The sequence below is a fragment of the Canis lupus genome, chromosome 1 (genome assembly GCF_048164855.1).
Source record: "Canis lupus baileyi chromosome 1, mCanLup2.hap1, whole genome shotgun sequence".
Taxonomy (NCBI): Eukaryota; Metazoa; Chordata; class Mammalia; order Carnivora; family Canidae; genus Canis; species Canis lupus.
The window spans coordinates 55,983,544-56,001,804 of NC_132838.1; the positions used below are offsets into that span (position 1 = coordinate 55,983,544).

An 18,261-nucleotide genomic window follows, 5' to 3' on the forward strand; every position below is an offset into this window, starting at 1 on the left:
CCCTCTGGTTGAACCGGGTCCATCTCTTTGAGCCCTGGGGGCCACTAAGACAGCTGGACCTGTCCCTGGGGCAGCCGAGGGCCAAACACACATTTGACCTCAGTTCCCCAACTCGGGCCAAGTGGTGATTACACCTGAACGTTCTGGGTAGTTTTCAACCCATTACTTTGTCTGCACAGGTAATGCTGCAGGGATGTTAAAAATTACCTTGGTAAATCTCCAAAGATAATTCTGTGCCTTTGATCCCACAACACACAAATATCCACAAAGCTTGAATTCCGTCCCCAGACCAAGTAACGCCACGCGTGTCGATTTTACCTAGTTTTGTGCCTCCTTGGTCCCCGTCATCATCGTGGCGTAGGACTTCTTAGATCTCGGAGAGTGCTGGACATTTCCCCGGCTTGCTCTTTTTGTGAGTGTGTTGGGAAATCATTCACAACACCTCCTTCGCTTCAGTAAGTGACACAACCTGTTTGCAAATGACAAGTCCCTGGGGCTGCTTATCTGGGAACTACTTGACTCTCAGGGAAAAGATCTGCCAGCAAGATTTGGAAAGGTAGGCTGGGAGAGAGCCTGGCGTGGCTGAGAACATTTTATAAAGACTCCTACTGAAGTCTTAGTTTTCAAACAAAAATAGCATAAGCTCATTTCAATGAAAAAAAAAGTCATCTCGTGGAACTTAAGAAACAACAACAACAAAATAACAAATAAAAAGAAACAAAAGCAAGCAGATTCTGAACTGTAGAGACACACTGGTGGTTGTGGGACAGGAAGAGGGAGAGAGGGACGGGGAGAGGCCTTGACGGGAGTTGGGGTGCACACAGGGAGATGAACACTGCGTCGCATATGGAAGTGTTAACTCTCTATATTGTACACTTGGAACTAAGATAACACTGTGTGTTCATTATACTTCAATGAAAAATTAAGAAATTAAAGGAGTTAAAAGAAAAAAGGAAAAAGCATACACACATGTGGATATGTGTATGTGAATATAAGCACACAGAAACATACATGTGCACACCTACGTACAGTGAGTCTACAAGCAGACTCACACCAAACTGTGGAGGCCGAGAAAAAATAAGGCCATCCCACCTAAAGTTTAGCATTAACACAAATACAGCCATCTTAGGCCCCTGTGAATAAGAGCTGAACTTTATGGGAAAAACTGCAGAATGTCCTCAATGTCCTCAGCAGAGAATCCCATATCAGAAAGACAACAGAGCCCACTCCCGTGGTAGAAAGCCCCATATTAGAATGAGAACAGAGCTCAATGCCCTTGAAAGCCCACATCAGAATGTAAACAGAACTTGAGAAATTCTTCCACCCCTTCTGAAAATCCCCTAGACCAGCCTATAAAAAACCCAGCTGTAACCCACTTAAGGGTTCAAGTCCCTGCTCCGCTGTGTCGGGTATACTTGGACCCAAGCGTGAGCTTGCTAATAAACCCTCGTGCGCTTGCATCGGTGTTGGCTCCTCGGTGGTTTCTCGGATTCGCAATCTTGGGCACAACACAAACCCTTCTCTGGATGACAGAAGTGTGGAAGGAGGGAGCGTGTGTCCTGTACTGGAGGCACCTGTATACTATTCTCGTATTTTTAGAAAAAGCATTTAATTTTAAAAAGAATGCAGGTTTTTAAAGGAAAATGGATTTACATAAAGAATTTTTGTTACAAAGAACTCTAAACAGGGGCACCTGGGTGGTTCAGTGGTTGAGCATCTGCCTTTGGCTCAGGGTGTGACCCTGGGGTCCTGGGATCGAGTCTCACATCGGGGTCCCCACAGGGAACATGCTTCTCCCTCAGCCCATGTCTCTGCCTCTCTCTCTCTCTCTGTGTCTCTCATGAATAAATAAAATCTTTAAAAAAAAAAAAAACCTCTAAACATTAAACTAAAACTCCAGATTACATTTAGGCCTCTGATTTAATCATTAACCTAGTCCCCTCTTAGCTTCTCTTGAATGTTCTCAGGCCCCACCTGCTCCCCAAGCCAGTGGTTTACAAAGCAAATGTAAACAGGCCACCAGAAACCACCGGAGCTGCCAGCAGCCCTACTCACGCTTCCTGTGTTTCCACACGAGCCTAACTCTCCGTCCTGCCCCGCCCCGCATGCCGAGCAGGCCATCCTTTGGAAGCAGGCGATCCTGCCCCTGTGACCCTGCTGCTCCGTGATCGCTTATCCCTGAGCTGGTCCCACACGGGATCAGCAGCTCCTTGAGCCTGGCCTGTCTGTGCTAAGCTGAAAAGAAGTGAGATGTGTGGTTGGGCCCCCGGAGGCAGCCTGGCAGCCAGCTGCACAGAGGGCTCCCCACATTCTGCTACTGTTCCGAGTCCTGCTCTGCACTGGCCACAGACAGACGTGCGGTGGAGAGAAGACAGGGCCCCCTCCCCAGACGGCTGGGGCCTGCTCTCAGGGGTGGCCGGCATGATCAGATGGTGCTTTCTGCCCCCCGAGGAACAGAGCCCCCCTGTCTGGGAGATAAACCACGTCCCTACTTATGCTGTTCAGTCAAGAAGCAGCTCCTGCCCCTCTGTGACAGGGACGCGCAGTGGGACTGCAGGCCACGACGGGGTGGGGAAGTACTCTTTTGCTCTGTGGAGGAGAAATCAGGCTGATGATGTGTTTTGAGAACCCGGAGGGATTGTGACTCACAAGGTGAGTAAGAATTCTGTGCTTACAGCGTGGGCCTGGGTTCGGCCAGTGGGGCTGCATGACGGGCGTTCCCAAGGAGGATGCCCAGCTGCTGTGAACCCAAGAACCTCTGCACGGAGACGTCTCCTGAGAGTTCTTAGCCAGCCGAGAGAGGGTAGTGCACCTGCTGGGGCGGCTGGCCTTCTGAACTGGACAGCAGGTGGGCCCCTGGACTCGGGACCGAATTTTCTTGGGAAAATGAGCTGTGTGGGGGTTCTACAAGCAAAATTGGGTTTTTCCAAGTAACCCCTAATATCTTGGTTTTTAAACATGTTATGTTCAGCCTATGTCATGGTATTTGCTATATCCCTGGTGGCCATGGCTTGAGCTCTGTTTTGTGAAGTGGGATGGGAGCAGGGATTTAAGGGGCGGTCACGCTCCTGGCCTTCAGACAAGTTTCTTACCTGCATCTTTCCCTTGCCCCTCAGCAGACTGGATGGGCCAAGCAGCCCTTTCACTGCCTCCCCAAGGCGGTTCCTTTGTGTTCTGAGAGCTGCATGTTTGACCCCTTCTCAGCAGCTCTTTACTGAGCACCCACTGGTGCTGTCACCGTGCCGAGGAGCCTCTGGTCCTCCAGGTCTACCGCAGAAAATATGATGTACAGTTTAAAATAAACCCATAGAAAAGCCTTCCTCTGCTGCACTCAAGGTGGTCGGGGGCTTGAAATGTCCGTGCACGTCCTGCAGCCTCATGGGGGCTCTGGCGTCTGGAGGAGCCGTGGGTACTCTGCAGGGGGCCAGGCGGGGAAGCTGGGGAGCACCCGGGGTCTGGCCATCTGCAGCCAGGGGGCCTGGGGTCTGACCGGCGTTTGGCCCTGTGTTTATACTCTGCATGCAGTAAATATTTTTGGATTTAGAACATCGATTCTACCAGAATAAGAGAATGCATAACTTGTGAGCGTAACCTTCCCAGAAGGGACTGAACATTCTGTGAGTTCCACTATAAAGTCATTTACTGATGTGGCCTGGTGTCCGGAAGAGCCAATTTATTGAAACTTTTGCAAGCCCCTGTGCTTCTGGCATCCAAAGTTAGGATTGGTGTCACTTACCGGAGCTCTTCCTTATTACCACACGCTTTCAATAACTAAGCAGCTATAACTTCTCTTTCATCTTAGTGAGGGGTCTCTGAAACCTTGTCTCTTGTCCTTCAGACCCACTCCCAAAGAATAAAGATAGGTGTGTGTATGCATGTCTCTATGTGTGTGCTTACGTGTATATGTGTACTTACATGTGTGTGCACATGTGCATATATGTAGGATATATATGTAGGGGTGTGCATGCATGTATGAATATGTGCACACAGATGCATGTGTGCATGCACAGATGTCTGTGCATGTACATGTATGAGTGTGTGCACACAGATGTGTGTGTAGGTGTGTGTACGTGTGAGCATGTATGGGTATGTATGCATGCACATATATGCATGTGTATTGTGCATGTGTGTGTGCACATAGGTGTGTGTGCATGCATATCTGCATGAAAGTGTGTGCATATTTGCCTGTGAGTATGTATGGGCATGTATGGGTGTGTGTGTGTGCATGCACGTGTGTGTGTGTGTGTGTGTGTGTCAGTGTTTACCCTGTTCCTCCCTAGCTGGTAGGCAATGAGGGGAGTGAGGGAGCAAGCATAGTTCAGGGCTGGGTTTATTACACAAATGATGTACTCCGGATATACCGCCAAGCTACCTGTTTCTCTTACCACCTCACCTACCTTCACTTTCACACGCGAGTCCACACATCTACCTGGGATTTGGGCAACAAGGAAAGCTCCCCATCAACCTCACGGTCCTTTGTAAAATATGCTGTTTTTCAGTGACAACACGGAACTGTTTGCCATGGGAGCACAGGGCCGGTTATAAAATCCCCCAGGAGAGGACTTGCCGTGAGGATGCCCCCATGTGACATAGATGAGACAGTGGTTCACTTCCTCATGACCCCCAGCACACTCACGATGACCGCTTGCACCTGCGCTGAGGCAGACCCGGCCATCCCCTGCCACCGTCTCAGGTCGAGCGGCTGAGCGGGAGCTGTGTGGCTCCCCAAAACCAGCTAGATGTGGGGAAGTCAGCTCCGATCAGCTGACCGGCTGAGGCTCCTCTGAGCGTGGATGCCTGTTGGTGGGGTGCCCATCCGAGGCCTGCCTGCTTCTCCCCAGCAAAGTCCAAACCCGCCACCTTGACGACTCCGTGCACACGGGGCACAGCGCTACTGCAGCCACCAGAACAAAAACTGTCCCAACCTGTTTGGTGCTTGGCTGTGACATCACATGCGTGTTTACACGCGAATCCAATGGTAAGACTGGACAGTGTCTAATTCCTCTTTCTCAGGACATTGGAGGACCAGCATCTGCACTTGGAGGTAGACTGTTTCCTCCCGGGAGTGGGGCTAAGCCTTCTCCCTAACCGAAGGCTAAAATGCCTGTCTCCCCAAGAGCGGTATCAGGAGGTCCCAGGTCACAGGAGGTGCACGGGAGGGTGAGCAGCCCCGGCGCAGCTGTCCCTGAGCCTTGTGAGAGCGCCACTGTTAGGGCGACTTGACCTGCAGGAGGAAGGCAGCCTCACCGTGGGGGCCAGGACCTCCCCCGCTCCCGTGTGCCCTTCTAGCAGGCAAGCCTGGGCCCCTCCAGGAATGTGCCCTCACCACAAGCCGACCATGTGTGAAAATGCACACTTCTTGGAGTGTTAGCTGCCCGACCTGGCTTGACCATTGAAGTGGCCCCCGCCGGACGCCTCCATCTCTAACGCGCCTCCCTGAGTGTTCTCGAGTGTTCTTTGAGTCGAGGGAGCAAGTGTTGGAGGCCTGCTCTGGTGCCAAGTCTCCTGGTCGTCTTTTATTGAAAATGAAGTCGGCCACCTTATCGTGTCCTGCATGCATGCCAGTTCCAGCTCCTGGTCACGGAGGATGTGGGCCACCTTCTTCTGACCTAACTTTGCACGGGCAGCTCCAGGGGGGCAGGATTGATGGCTACTGCAGCCTCCCGGGGCTCCCCTTCCCCACCCTGGGATGACCTCCTGGTGGAGTTACAGGGACTTCAGCTCCAGTAGAAGCCTCTAGAGAGTGGGTGGGTTTGCAAGGGGCAACACACAGGGCTGGTGTTCACTTTGGATATGATTCCCAAGCTGGCCCATCACAGCTGAATCTGTGTTCCCTACTGTCACCACCTCAGTGAAGTCAACGTGAGGGCCCTTTGATGGGCATGTCCAGGGCCAGCCGTGATAGGACGGGTTGCCAGATTCAGCTACTGCTCTACTTCTATAGCAAGAAAACTCATTTTTTAGTTTTTTCCTTCAATTGCATCCCTAAGCAAAGGCTGCTTCAGTTCTGACAGTCCCAAAGCAAAATTCTTAGGACAGAAGGAGGCAGATTAGGACCAGCCTGAGTCAGATTTCCACCACCGGTCTGATTTCACCCGTGGGGTGGGGTGTTCAGGGAGCACTCACCTGGCACGAGGCCATCCCTGTGGCTGGGACACGGCCGCCCGGGGAGAGCATGCATGGTCCCAGGGCCAGGCGACACCCAGCTGGCTTCCCCTGCAGATAGACCTCGGGAAAACTCTGATCCCCGACCTCTGTGTGTGAGGCCGGCGGGGACGGCTTCCCTTCTCGGAAGAGTCACGTTTGGATTCTCCCAAGGATCTCTGTCGGGGGAGAGCTCATTATACCAGTTCTTTCTTCATTTATCACTCAGCCGCCAGCGATAGTGGGGCCTGAGGAATGTCTGCTTTATGTTTTCAAGCACCAAAAACATACTATTAACTTACTTGCAGTATAACTTTGCCTCAGAGAATATTCTACCAAGAAATCCTGTTTCTCTTCTAAGGTTTGAATCCTCAATCCCGGGTGCGCCGTCTATATTCCCATTGGACCCAACGTGCTCACGTCCTGCACCATCAGTGACCTCAGTGGGGACTGTCATTGGAAGCCCCATGTTTATCTCTGGTCTGAAGGCAATTGTATCTGCCTCACCTGGAGTCCTGCCTGCAAACGTGATTTTTCCTGCAACCCTCTGGCACTGTGCGACCCTGCCCCACTCGTGTCCACTAGTGACGGCCGGCCAGGCTGCGCCACGGCTTCCTCCCACCAGCTGCTTCTGCGAGAGCTTGTCGCATTTGGCAGCTTCTCATACTTAGATCCCTGAGTGCTATTTACTCATCTTGGAGGGCGTATTTACTGTGTGCCAGGAGCTGGGGGAGGATCCAGACACGCTTTCTGGGCATTAGGGATCCAGGGAGGAAACAGCTTTAGTTGTCCAGATGTGCACAAACTGGCTCCCAAAGAACATCCAAATCCGGCCATTGCCAAAGGCATAGAATTTTCAGGGATCTTTGCCTTTCCCTGTCCCTCTCCAGGAAGGTCTGGTGAGGGATTTCAAGGTTTGCTTTTCAGCTCAGGCTCACTCTGCATTTTCTTGGAAGGCCCAGCCAGGAAGGAATACTGGATTCCCACCAAAATGCCTCAGCTCACCCGGGACCCTGACCCTGGGCTGGCCCTTTGGAGTTGTCCAGCCAGGCCTGGGAGGGAGTGGGGGTGGGGGTGGCCTCCCAGGCTTGGGCCGGTCCTCAGAGGGCGGCACTCCCAGTGGTAGGGACAAGGCCACTGTCGGCTTCATCAGGCTGCATTTACTGCCTCATCCCTCCTGATAAATAACAGGTGACATAAACTGAGCCAGCTGGTATTCTCAACACTTGCAATTTTTTATGTCTATAGTATAATTTATAATGTTTAACAAAAGCCTGTTGACACCTCCATTGAGATGCTGTGCATTTATACACTAATACAACATGATGTCAGCACAGACTTGCGGAGAGGCCGGGGTCATGCCAGAGCTCAGGCCAAGTTCGAGATGGAAAGTGCGTTACAGTTACTAGCCCTGGTCATTTGATCTGTGGACCATCGCAGGTGCTCATCTCCGGAACCGTTAGTGTGAAGCCGGCCTTCTAACACTTTCATTGTTGGATAAAAGTTAGCATTTGACGATTTCCGTTGTCTCCAGGAGAGGCGATTGTTGCTCCTGTTGCTCCTGTTGGAGAGGACATCCTCCAAGTCATTCTGTTTCTCCTGCGGGTGTCCCGTGCGTGCATCACCTAAGGCTAGGCTTGGCGCTGAGGACCGTGAACTCCACTGACTCACCCCAGAAACGTTCCCTCCTCTCTCAGCTTGGGGGCAGCTCCTGGGTTGTCAGGGGTCTGGGCTCCTTCTGTCCTGTCCTCACCTGGCAGCTCACAGTCACTCTCTTTCTGGCTTCAAGAGCCACCCAAATACCCTCCACACAGCAAGGAGGACGAGAAGGCTGACCCCTGCCGCCCAGGACCTTCTTGGATGCTCTCCTTTTCACAGTCTCTAAAGACCCAGAGAGAAAGATTTTTTAACCCCCAAAAAGGGCCCAGCAGCTTCCAGAATCTGTTCCCAGTGATAGATTATGTAAGTCATTGTGGTTTCCTGTCATCATGGGGTGTGAGTCTGGGACTACTCCTCACCCTCCCAGCCACGCCTTCTTTGAGACGCAAGCCAGATGTCACCCGGTGCCACACAGATGTGGGTGCCACAAGGATGTGGGTGTCCACCCCAAAGCTGGGGAGCTAGGGCGTTCTTGCAAAGAGTCTGAGCCGTGGCTGGTGCAGGAGTTGGAGCCAGCCCTGCGTGTCCCTGGCAGCCCCACTGCCCAGATGTCCCCAGGCTGCACTGCCCACCAGGGGCCCCAGGCTTAGACGAGAGGGTGCCGGAAGTGTTTTACTCAGTGTGGCAGGTTCAAAGCCTGGGTCCTGAGTGGGCAGTGCAGAGGTCCCCAGCATGGGTGCCCTGTCAGAAGCACCTTCACCCCTGGTGTCTTTGTGGGCAGGAGCCTTATATCAACGTCTGCTGACTCTGCCTGGAAGTCCCTGACCACTCGGGTCTGGGGGACAGCCCTGCTGCTCACCGTGTGCATGCTTCTATGGCTCAGCAGTGTCTGTGCTCATCCACTGGGCATTGGTAAAGCATGATTTCCAAAAACATAAAATCATAACTCTCATGCAAATTTTCAACAGACACGTATCACAGATTTTATTCACATCATTAATCAATGGGGGAGCCAGACTGTTACAACTAGTTCAAAAGAGAATTGGAAAAACAGAACACATACAGCTGGCTCTTAAATTGGGGGGGGGGGGTTGGGGCACCAGTCCCCTGCCCAGGTGAAAATCTAGGTATAAATTTTGATCACTCACAAAGCATACTAACAGCCTGCTGTTGACCAGAAGCTTTACCAATCATGTGGATGGTTGACTATCACATATTATACAAAATATAATTCTTTTTCTTATGACAAAGTAAGTTAGAGAAAAGAAAATATGAAAAGGAGAAAATATATTTACAGTACTGCAATTATTGAAAAAAATCCATATATATAAGTGGATTCATGCAAAGCTGTGCTGTTCTAGGGTCAACTGTATGTTTATGTGTGTGTGTATACATATAGCACAAATACACATACAGAAATACAGTCAACAATGTTGAAGTAAATTTTCTTTTTTTTAAAGATTTTGTTTTTTGAGAGAGAGAGAGATCGAGAGAGCAGAAGCCAGAGGGTGCAGCAAGAGGGAGAAGGAGTAGCAGGCTCCCCACTGAGCTGAGATCATGACCTGAGCTGAAGGCAGACACTTAACTGATGGAGCTAGCCAGGTGCCCCTGAAGTAAATATTCTAATAGATGTGAAATCGGTTAAAATATCTAAGAAAAAAATAGCATTGGGGGTGATCTTTTCTACAGGAAATCTTTGCCTCTTTACTGAACAAAACTCATTTTGCTTTACTGTGGACAAAAATAATTTGCATTAGCATCCATTTTCAGTAAGTTAGCTTATTATCCCTGCAGACTTGTACAATCGTAGAGTCAGTAAAAGATCGATCCATGAGGCACACACTCCTGTAGAACCACTCCCGACGGCTTACACCCAGTCTCAGTATTTTGCTGAAAGGACACCAGACCATTTGTTTGTCTCACTGCTAAGTCTGGGCAATTTTTCCTGCCAGCAGCTACCTGGCCAGGTGATTTACATAGATTATTAATAATGTTCTTACGCCAATCCTAGGAAGTAGAGGTGTTGCCCCACCTAGCACATGAGCAGTATAGATGTAGTGAACTTACAGTTCCCCAGCCAGTCCTATGTCTCTGGAGAACATAACTAGTACAAAGATATTAACAGTCAGGTGACCAACAGTTGGTAGAGGTAGAGTTTGCACCATACCCGTAGGCATGCTCAGAGTAACAGAAAAATATGGAATAACAGTATGAATTTTTAAAATAAGGGCAGCCCGGGTGGCTCAGAGGTTTCGCGCCTGCCTTCAGCCCAGGGCGTGATCCTGGAGACCTGGTTTCGAGTCCCACGTTAGGCTCCCTGCATGGAGCCTGCTTCTCCCTCTGCCTGTGTCTCTGCCTCTCTCTCCACTCTCTGTGTTTCTCATGAATAAATAAATAAAATCTTAAAAAAAATAAAAATAAAAATAAAAACCATTTGTGAAAGAAGAAAATGAAAGCGGAGAGCTAGCAATGAGGGCTATTAGATGGTAGACGAAGGCCCAACCCCAAAAGCAGGTTTCCTGACCACCCGAAAGCTGCTTCTCTGCTCAGGGCTCTCCTTGCACGTGATTTCTGTTTTGTCAAAGACATTCTGCTCTTCAGTCTGTGAGACCGACCCATGAAGGGCACGGGTAGGGCTGGGCCTTGGCAGTCTAAGGCAGAGAGTGCAGACTCTGACCTCATGTCGGAGCCTCACCTTTTTTCTAGCACACTGTGTCACCTGCACAGTTACAGAGGTTTTTTACGGCCTGCAGATATCCGTGGTCTGAAGTCTCGAGTCACAGACTGGCTTCTGATAACCACAGGTGCACCAGAGGACCTAGGGGACTGACCCACACGGGGTGGGGGCATGGCGGGGGCATTAATCGTGGCTGTCTTCCAGGGGTCCTGGCCTCAGGCAAAGCCCCTTGTCTTGTGTGACCTCCTTTAGGCTTAATGAAAAAGAAGTGTTTATAAAAATGAAGTATTCTTTCAGAAATATAAAAACTAACTCAAATAGTTTTCAAGTATGTGTGATCTAGGATAATCTTCAGTAGATAAAAACTAGTTTGCATTTTATGGCTTTAATTGAAATAGGCATGTCTTCAGAGTCATTGATAATCAAATATAATGTGATGTACAACTTTTATTCTACCTGAATTTACTGAAAGTCAAGTGCACTCAAGTTTCTTCTCTTCCAGAATTTGTCAGCAGGAGAAATAACTGAAGATGACGGAATGTCTCATAATGTCTCATTAAAATTTTCATGAACAATCTACCTATAACCACTAAGAGCTAGTAAATTAAATAGATATGAGATAAAAGTCTCCGAACATACTTTTCAAGAATAATTACATTTTATGGTATGTCTACTTAAAAATATTTTCCTAAATCTTTTTGGTAACTTGGAACCTTAAAATTTTAGTGAATTAAATGGTACAGTCACTAAATACCTTGATCTTTTCCAAAGAAGTTGAAATACTGAAATGCAGATTATCTACTTTTAGAGAGGAACGGAAGCTATTTGAGCCTATTCGTAAACATTTTTGCATAATGTTGAAATATTTACTATGAGCAAGAATATACTTCAGGAAATTATGAGATGTATTTATAAACCTGCCAATCCCCAGAATCCCAGTGTAACAGAGTCCACGATTTTTTCTTGGCTTTTAGTGAAATGAAGGATGTTAAGGGTTAAAATGTGGAATCACTACGTATAATTAAAAACCACTAGAAATAATCAGAGTGAAAGAAAAACTCTGTCTAAGGGAAGTAGACTGCCTTTTCATGAGGAAAGGTGTGAAGGACAGGTTTGTTTTTGGCGTTGTTAAGGAGAAAAGTGAGTAATTCTGTCCCAAGGTGGAATGACTAGCTGTTCCAGAATGAGGAACAAACCCTGAATGGATATAAAGACATTGTAGAAGGTTTGTAGAAAAGGAAACGTGAAAAAGGAATTTTGCATGTGACCAAGCTGGCTGAGGTCACAGCGGATTTAAGTCGTTAAAGAATGAGTCTTGCTATCAAAGTACATGGGCGCAAAATGAAAATTTGTTTTTCTCTTGTTAAGAGAACAAAGTTTTCTTGGACGATTGGTCTGCTTTTGATAAGAGATTGTGAAATGGTTTTCTTTACTTTTCTGGTAACCTGCCTGGAAAGCAAAGATTGCCTTTGTCACCAGAGTGTCCTGACTTCCCATCCTTGTCTGGTCTTTGAGTGTGTGGGATGACGGGTCTGCTCCACAAAGCATCTGAGTCTTCTTCATAACGGTGTAGCCTTCTGTATTTGCCTTTAGCAATAAGTTTGGTTCTTTAGATAATTAAGCATTTTCCATGTCTACATTCAGCTGGGTTCAATAGATAATTAAGCATTATTTCCATAATGACCTGTGATCCTATTTGATCAAATGTTCAAACTTTCTGACATTTTGACAACTGTCCCAAATCTAGCTCTACATGGAGTATTTGTGACCTCAGACTAACTTGGAGATTTCCCAGAAGGTCCCTGGCCGAAGAAGAGATGTCGAGCCAAGCACACCTACGCAGCATGTCGCTTCGTGAGGAAGCGCTGTCGAGCAGGAGGTGATGTAGCCGCCCTGGGTTACGTGGGCTTGGATGCTCGTTACCAGCCTAGGAACCCAGAAGCTGTCTGAGCTTCGTAGAGCTTTGTCAGTACCCAGCTTGTCCACTTACGATCTTCATTTGCTGACCGCCACAGCAATAACTACATTTCCTTATCAAATGCACTCTTATCATATCTTTAATCATAGCCATTTAAAAATAGCCTTTTTGCCATTTGCAGCAACTGCTTTGCTCTGATGTTTTGGCAAAGGTGCCTCATCTTTGCAGAACAAGACTGGACTTGAGCCTCTCTGCAGGGGCCACACCAGGTCCCACCACCACTCAGGGGGCAGCCAAGCCGGGGACTTGCACCTTAGGTCCAGGTCTCACAATTAGAAGGGCTCCTTGAAACACTGGGAACTCTCACCAGCTACAGACCTCGAATTAAAACTGACTAGAGAGGTCACGGCTCTCCCAAGGTCACAGATGCGGACCTTCATCCTCAACGTGAAGCCTTTATTCCTCCCTTTGCTTTCTTGCTATTTTATTTTTCTGTCTGTTAATGCAAGGAAGACAAAGCTCCCTGAGTCTGGTAGCCATCGCTGAGTCCCCCACCAGGGCCGTTGCTGCGTGACAGAGGTCCCTAGGCTTTCTTGCGTAGTTGGTTTTAGATAACAGGTTGCTTTAAAGTCCGTATCAGATCAGTCCACCTGCTGTCCCCGGATCCAGCCGCTAGTGTCCTAGCAAGCGCAAGAAATTGACAGACTAGCCACTTGGCCAAACCAGGCTGATGCCCCTTTGGGCACAGTCTTCAATTTATCTGATACCAGTTGTGTGTCTGTATCCCTCTTGTGGCCGTCGCTGTGGCCTCGCGTGCGCTGTGTTCTCTCCGGGTCTGAAGCCGGAGTTCCCGACCTTGGCAGGACAGCACAAGGTCTCATGCACGTAGAGAAGCAGAAACCAGTGAACAGCCCAGCAGCTATTCAGACCTGGCCTCGTATCCTATGAGTCTCACCAGAAGACCAGAGCCACTCAACTCGGATGCACCCTAGAGTGGCGCTAGTGCTAAAATCTCGGTCAGCCCCTCACGTATGGAAGATAAGAGGAGACAGAGATTGTTAACTTTATTCCTCAAGGAGGCCAGGTGGGCGCAGGGCTGCCAACCGCTTTTGGTCTGTTGCTGCCCAATTGAAATCAATGTTGCTCAAATCAACTCGTAAAATGGTTCCTATGCCTCAGTTTACCTTGTGTCTTCCTCACATGGCTCTTCAGGTTCTCCACCTCTGGCAGATGCTTGATAAATCCAGACGGTGGGGAGGAATAACTTATCCACCTTATACAACTTCCAGTTTTATTATGCAGATTTGCTAAAGTTGACATTGTTCAATCGCCCAGAGGGAAGGAGGAGAGGTCTGAATTTCCAGCTCTCCTTCATAAAAATGATGCTTGACCTTGGATCGTGTAGGGGAGAAAGAAATTTCTTCCTTTACCCTCCTAAGCTCTCAGCTGGAAATCCCGAGACAGGTTTACAAGGGAAAACCAAGCACGTGTGCATGGGAGACACCCAGGGAGAGTGGCTCAGAGCTCGGGCTTAACCACCATCATTAGCTAAAGACAAGAGGAAGATGGGGTGGGGCGAGCAGTCGTGGGCAGTGGCCAGGAGCCAACGCGGTGAGGCTGTTGTCTTCTCCACTGACAAGATCCTTGTGACTGCGTGTCCTCTCTTCCTAATGCAGGAGGGAGACAGCCCCACAGATGGAGATCTCCTTTACAAATATAATTGTCCCCTACAAACAGGCAACTTCTCTGTTTCAGAGTTTCCCCGTAGCTGCTGTTTCGCAAAATAATCCTTGTGCCAAAGAGGCATTTTTGGGGTGGTGTGTTGTGCAGCTGTTCAGTGGGGACTTTCTGGTACCTGTGTCCCCTGCAAGCTCCAGCCCTCGTTTGGGGTCCAGACTCACCCTGCACACAGGAGGCCCCGCCAGCCCCATCCACCCGCTGCACAGAAGCATGGGCCTGGGCAGGTCCCCACACATGCCCGGTCTGGGAGTCCAGGTCCCCAGGCACTCCGGGCCTTGCAGTTTGTTCTCCCGGGAGCTGGTGTGACCCCAACTGCGTGCTCCACAAACACAACTGCTCATGGTCTGCAAACCAAGCCTGCCTCAGGCTTTCTTGACTCTCTTTAAGACTGGAATGATTGTCATTCCCAAACGGCAGGACCAAACCTGTGGGGAGCTCCTCCTTGCCTGGTTAGGCACATGAAGACTTTTGAGGAGAAACCTCAATCAAAGCAGGGAATAAAGCTTTGAATGGCACAGTTTTGTTTGGATGTAAGGGTGCCCCCTGCCTTCGCTGGGGACAGCAATTAGGATGCGACCATCATGCATTTAGCGCTTTCCCCGTAGAGCACACAGCTTTCATTCTCATCAGCAGGTAGGAGTCTGTCCCCGTCCTGGCTCCATACTCTGCAAGTCCTGCAAGGGCACCGTCCGTCGGCATGAAGGGGCCCATGCGGGCGGCCACAAGGCTGCTCCCCCAGGCAGGAGATTATTCTGCTGAGGGTGGGACCCGGTTCTCTGCTTCTCAACATCAAATACGCAGCTGTCTCTGTAGCTTCCAAGACAGAGGAGCTGGATTTGCAGACCCCAAACTAGTGGGTGGCCAGGAAAGGCCAGGGCAGGAGCTGAAGGACATGGCCACTGGGGTTCGTCCAGTGCAAACGTCCAGTGCACAGCTTTCTCGAGCTCACGACGGCCTCTGTTTTCTTGGACTTGTCTGAGAACGTGTTTTATTCCACGACTTCACCATAAATTGTGTGTTGCCGGGTATTAGTTTTAAGGTATTATTCCATGTGGTCTTATTTTCCCAGCTTCAACCAGGATCCTTGGGCATCTCACCCAGGCCAGGGTGCCGTAAGCTCTTGCAAACACTCCCCTCCGCTGCCTCTGTGGCGATGCCCTGCCTGAAGCAAACTATCCAAATATTTTCTGCAGACGCCCTGTACATCTTGGACACATCGTTAGGGTCCCACTCAGAACAGAATCAAGGGGAAAAAAAAGTACAGAATCAAGGAGAACGTTTTCTGATTCCTGGAAGCCCGTAGCCTAAAATGGTCACGAACACAGGACAGGACGTTAGCAACGCATGGCAAATCTGAACAGTACGACCCGTTCTGTGCACAGTGTCTGTGTGTGAACATCTGAAAGATGGTTTTCAGGAAGAGTTTGAGCCTGGGGGGCCCAGTGACACCTCCGGCTGGGTGTTACTGAACAGACGGCCCCCCAGGTCCCTGAATGGTCCCACGCAGAGTGAGAATGTGTCAGCAGTGTCAGGAAAAGGCCTCCTTTTTGAGTCTTATGAAACTTCTTAGCTTTGGGGAAAAAAGTTCTTATCTTGCCTGCAACTGATAATATTCTCAAATTCCTGCAGCGGCAATGTTCCTGGAGCCCATCTTTGTGCCCTTTGCCCTGATCCCAGAGAATTTAGCTCAGATCCAAATTGAAAGAAAGACGCCTCTTCAGGGTACTAAGGCCCGTGGCTCCAGGGAGCCCCATGTGTGTGCAGAGTCCCTCAGGACTGAGGCTGGGCCGCGAGCCTCCTGAGGGCCGTGTGTCCCCGTGGTCTCAGTGGGAGGGAGTGCATGTGTAAGCCAGGGGAAACCGGTTGGTTTGGCAAGTGTGCACACTTCTGTGACTTCCCCAGAGCCAGGCCATGGCTTCTGACGGCTCAGAAGACACTAAGAATGGGCCATCGGCCCGAGAAGGGTGAAACCCCAGGGCAGGGGCCGCACTGCACCTCTGTGAGCTCCGGGGCTCAGGGGGCCCCACCTTGGCCCGCCCTCGCTATAGGAGCATCCAGAGCCGAGGCAGCAGAGAGGCATATGCAGAAAAACTCTCCATCCTCTCCCCATGAGGAAGGGCAGGGCGATTCTCAATTCAGGACAAGTGCAGACTTGCCCCAGGGAGGGCACCTGAGGACACACAGAGCCAACCCCGTGCACTTGCACACGGCCCCTTCTCCCCTGTGCACGCCGCCCTCCTCCCCCATGCACACCACGCCCTCCCCCCTGTGCACACCACCCCTTCTCCACTGGGAGCCCCGTCCCCCACCCCCATGCACACCACCCCAACCGGTCATACCGCCCCTCCTCCCTGTGCACACAGCCCCCTCCCCTGTACACCCCTCCTCCTCCCCCTACTGTCCCCTGTGTATTTGCCTCCCCATCCATCGCCCCCCATAGGAACTCAAAGCCCCTCTCTTCGACTGTCCTTTGACAGAGATGCTGCCGGAGCCCAGATTCTAACAAACCTCCAAGTTCCTCATCCCGGGCTCCCCCATGACCCCTGTCCTTTCTCTCCTGTCCCTCTGTCTTTGCTTCTGCAGGGCTTCAGCAATGACCCTAAGATGGCAGGCTGCGTGGGATGTCCTGGGGACGGGGAGTGGCCACCAGGGGTCAGCACAGCCCACGTCTGGGGTGCGACTCCTGGACAGCCTTCTGTGTTTTGGGGGCAGTCTTGAGAATCTTCTGGAAGAAGGAAAAAGATCCAAAGGTTTTAGATGGACGGATAGAACCCTCACAGAGCCCGACATCCTGAAGCAGCAGCTGCCCCCGCAGTGACCGACATTCCCCCAGCCAGCGGTTGACCCACAGACAGGGAGGAGGCGGCGGGGCCAGCCTCTGGTCCTGGTCCTGGTCCTAACAGGGAGCCCCAAGAAAGGGGTTTTGGCAGGACAACGGGAACTTGGCACACGCCAGCTTCACAAGACCCACATACACAGACAGTGTTAGCCCTAGTGAGCTTGTCAGAGGGTGTGAGGGATCCCCTGAGTGTGTGCAGGGTGAGGCCACTCACCAGGGTGAGGCCAGAGGTGCCAGAGGTCATCCATCCAGCCACAGATGAGGCCTGGGCTTGAATCCCCCCACCCAGGTCTGCATCCACGGTGGAGGAAGAGATTAACTGCCCACCCCCCTGACAGGGTAGTTTACAGGACGTAGCACCAAATGGCTTTCCCATGGAGCCAGGACACAATGTGTGAGATGGAAGGACCACGGGGTAGGGGTGTATAAGAAGGGCAGCAGAAGGAAATGACCGTGATCTGTAACCAGGCTGCAGATGGACACGTGGTCACTGCACCTGGGAAGTGACCCTGTCCTGAAACCAGGCTGCAGATGGACACGTGGTCACTGCACCCGGAAAGTGACCGTGATCTGTAATCAGGCTGCAGATGGACACATGGTCACTGCACCCGGAAAGTGACCCTGCCCTATAACCAGGCTGCAGATGGACACGTGGTCACTGCACCCGGGAAGTGACCCTGCCCTATAACCAGGGTGCAGATGGACAGGTGGTCCAGTGTGTGTGTGATGCACATGCGGTGTACAAGTACATGTGTGACATGCATGCGCTAAATAGTGCGTGTAATATGTGTGCAGGGTGTGTGTGATGCACATGCCGTGTACAAGTGTGTGACACGTGTGTGGTGTATGGTGTGTGTGTGACACATGTGTGGTGCATAGTGTATGCATGATGTATGTACAGTGTGTGTGTGTGAGATGCACATATGGTGTATAGTGCGTGTGTGATGCACGTGCAGGCCTCATGGCCAGTGGGAGAGCTTCGTGCGGGAGGACCACTGTGGATGGAGTCGAGGGAAGCCAGGCACCCAGGGAGGGGCCGGGCAGGCGGGGGCTGGGCGGGGGTCCGGGTGCCCGGGTGGCAGCCAGGCAGGTCCTGGGGTCTGCTGCGCAGCACAGCGACCGCAGTTAGTAGTACCGCTCCGTACCCTTGAGTTGGCTCGGGGAGTAGATGTTCAGTGATCTCCCACAGGAGAAACAGAGGTACGTGGGTCTGGGGATGAAGGGTTAATGAGCTGGAGTGTGGGAGTCCGTCCCCGCAGGCACCCTGTCACAACGTCATGCTGTGCACGTCACAAGGACAGTTTTCACTTGTCATCTATTCCTCCACGAAGTTGAGTAAAAATC

The 18,261-nt window shown here is 50.7% G+C and overlaps 1 protein-coding gene and 1 long non-coding RNA gene across 4 annotated transcripts in view; one reads left to right on the forward strand and one right to left on the reverse strand.

Moving 5' to 3' along the window:
• Positions 1-2,626, reverse strand: part of UNC93A (unc-93 homolog A) — a 40,045-nt gene extending 37,419 nt beyond the window's left edge. The window contains exons 1-2 of one of the 3 annotated variants that reach the window (XM_072830727.1): positions 2,493-2,626; positions 319-469 (exon numbers count right to left, since the gene is read on the reverse strand). The gene's annotated coding sequence lies outside the window, so the exon portion shown is untranslated. Of the gene's footprint in view, positions 1-318 lie in introns of all 3 variants that reach the window. The other 2 variants (XM_072830734.1, XM_072830742.1) reach the window with 2 other exon arrangements.
• Positions 2,028-15,436, forward strand: LOC140635723 (uncharacterized). Its single transcript, XR_012033074.1, has 3 exons — positions 2,028-2,848; positions 10,923-11,084; positions 12,168-15,436. It is a non-coding gene; the product is annotated as an uncharacterized lncRNA (long non-coding RNA).
• The last annotated feature ends 2,825 nt before the right edge of the window (positions 15,437-18,261 follow it).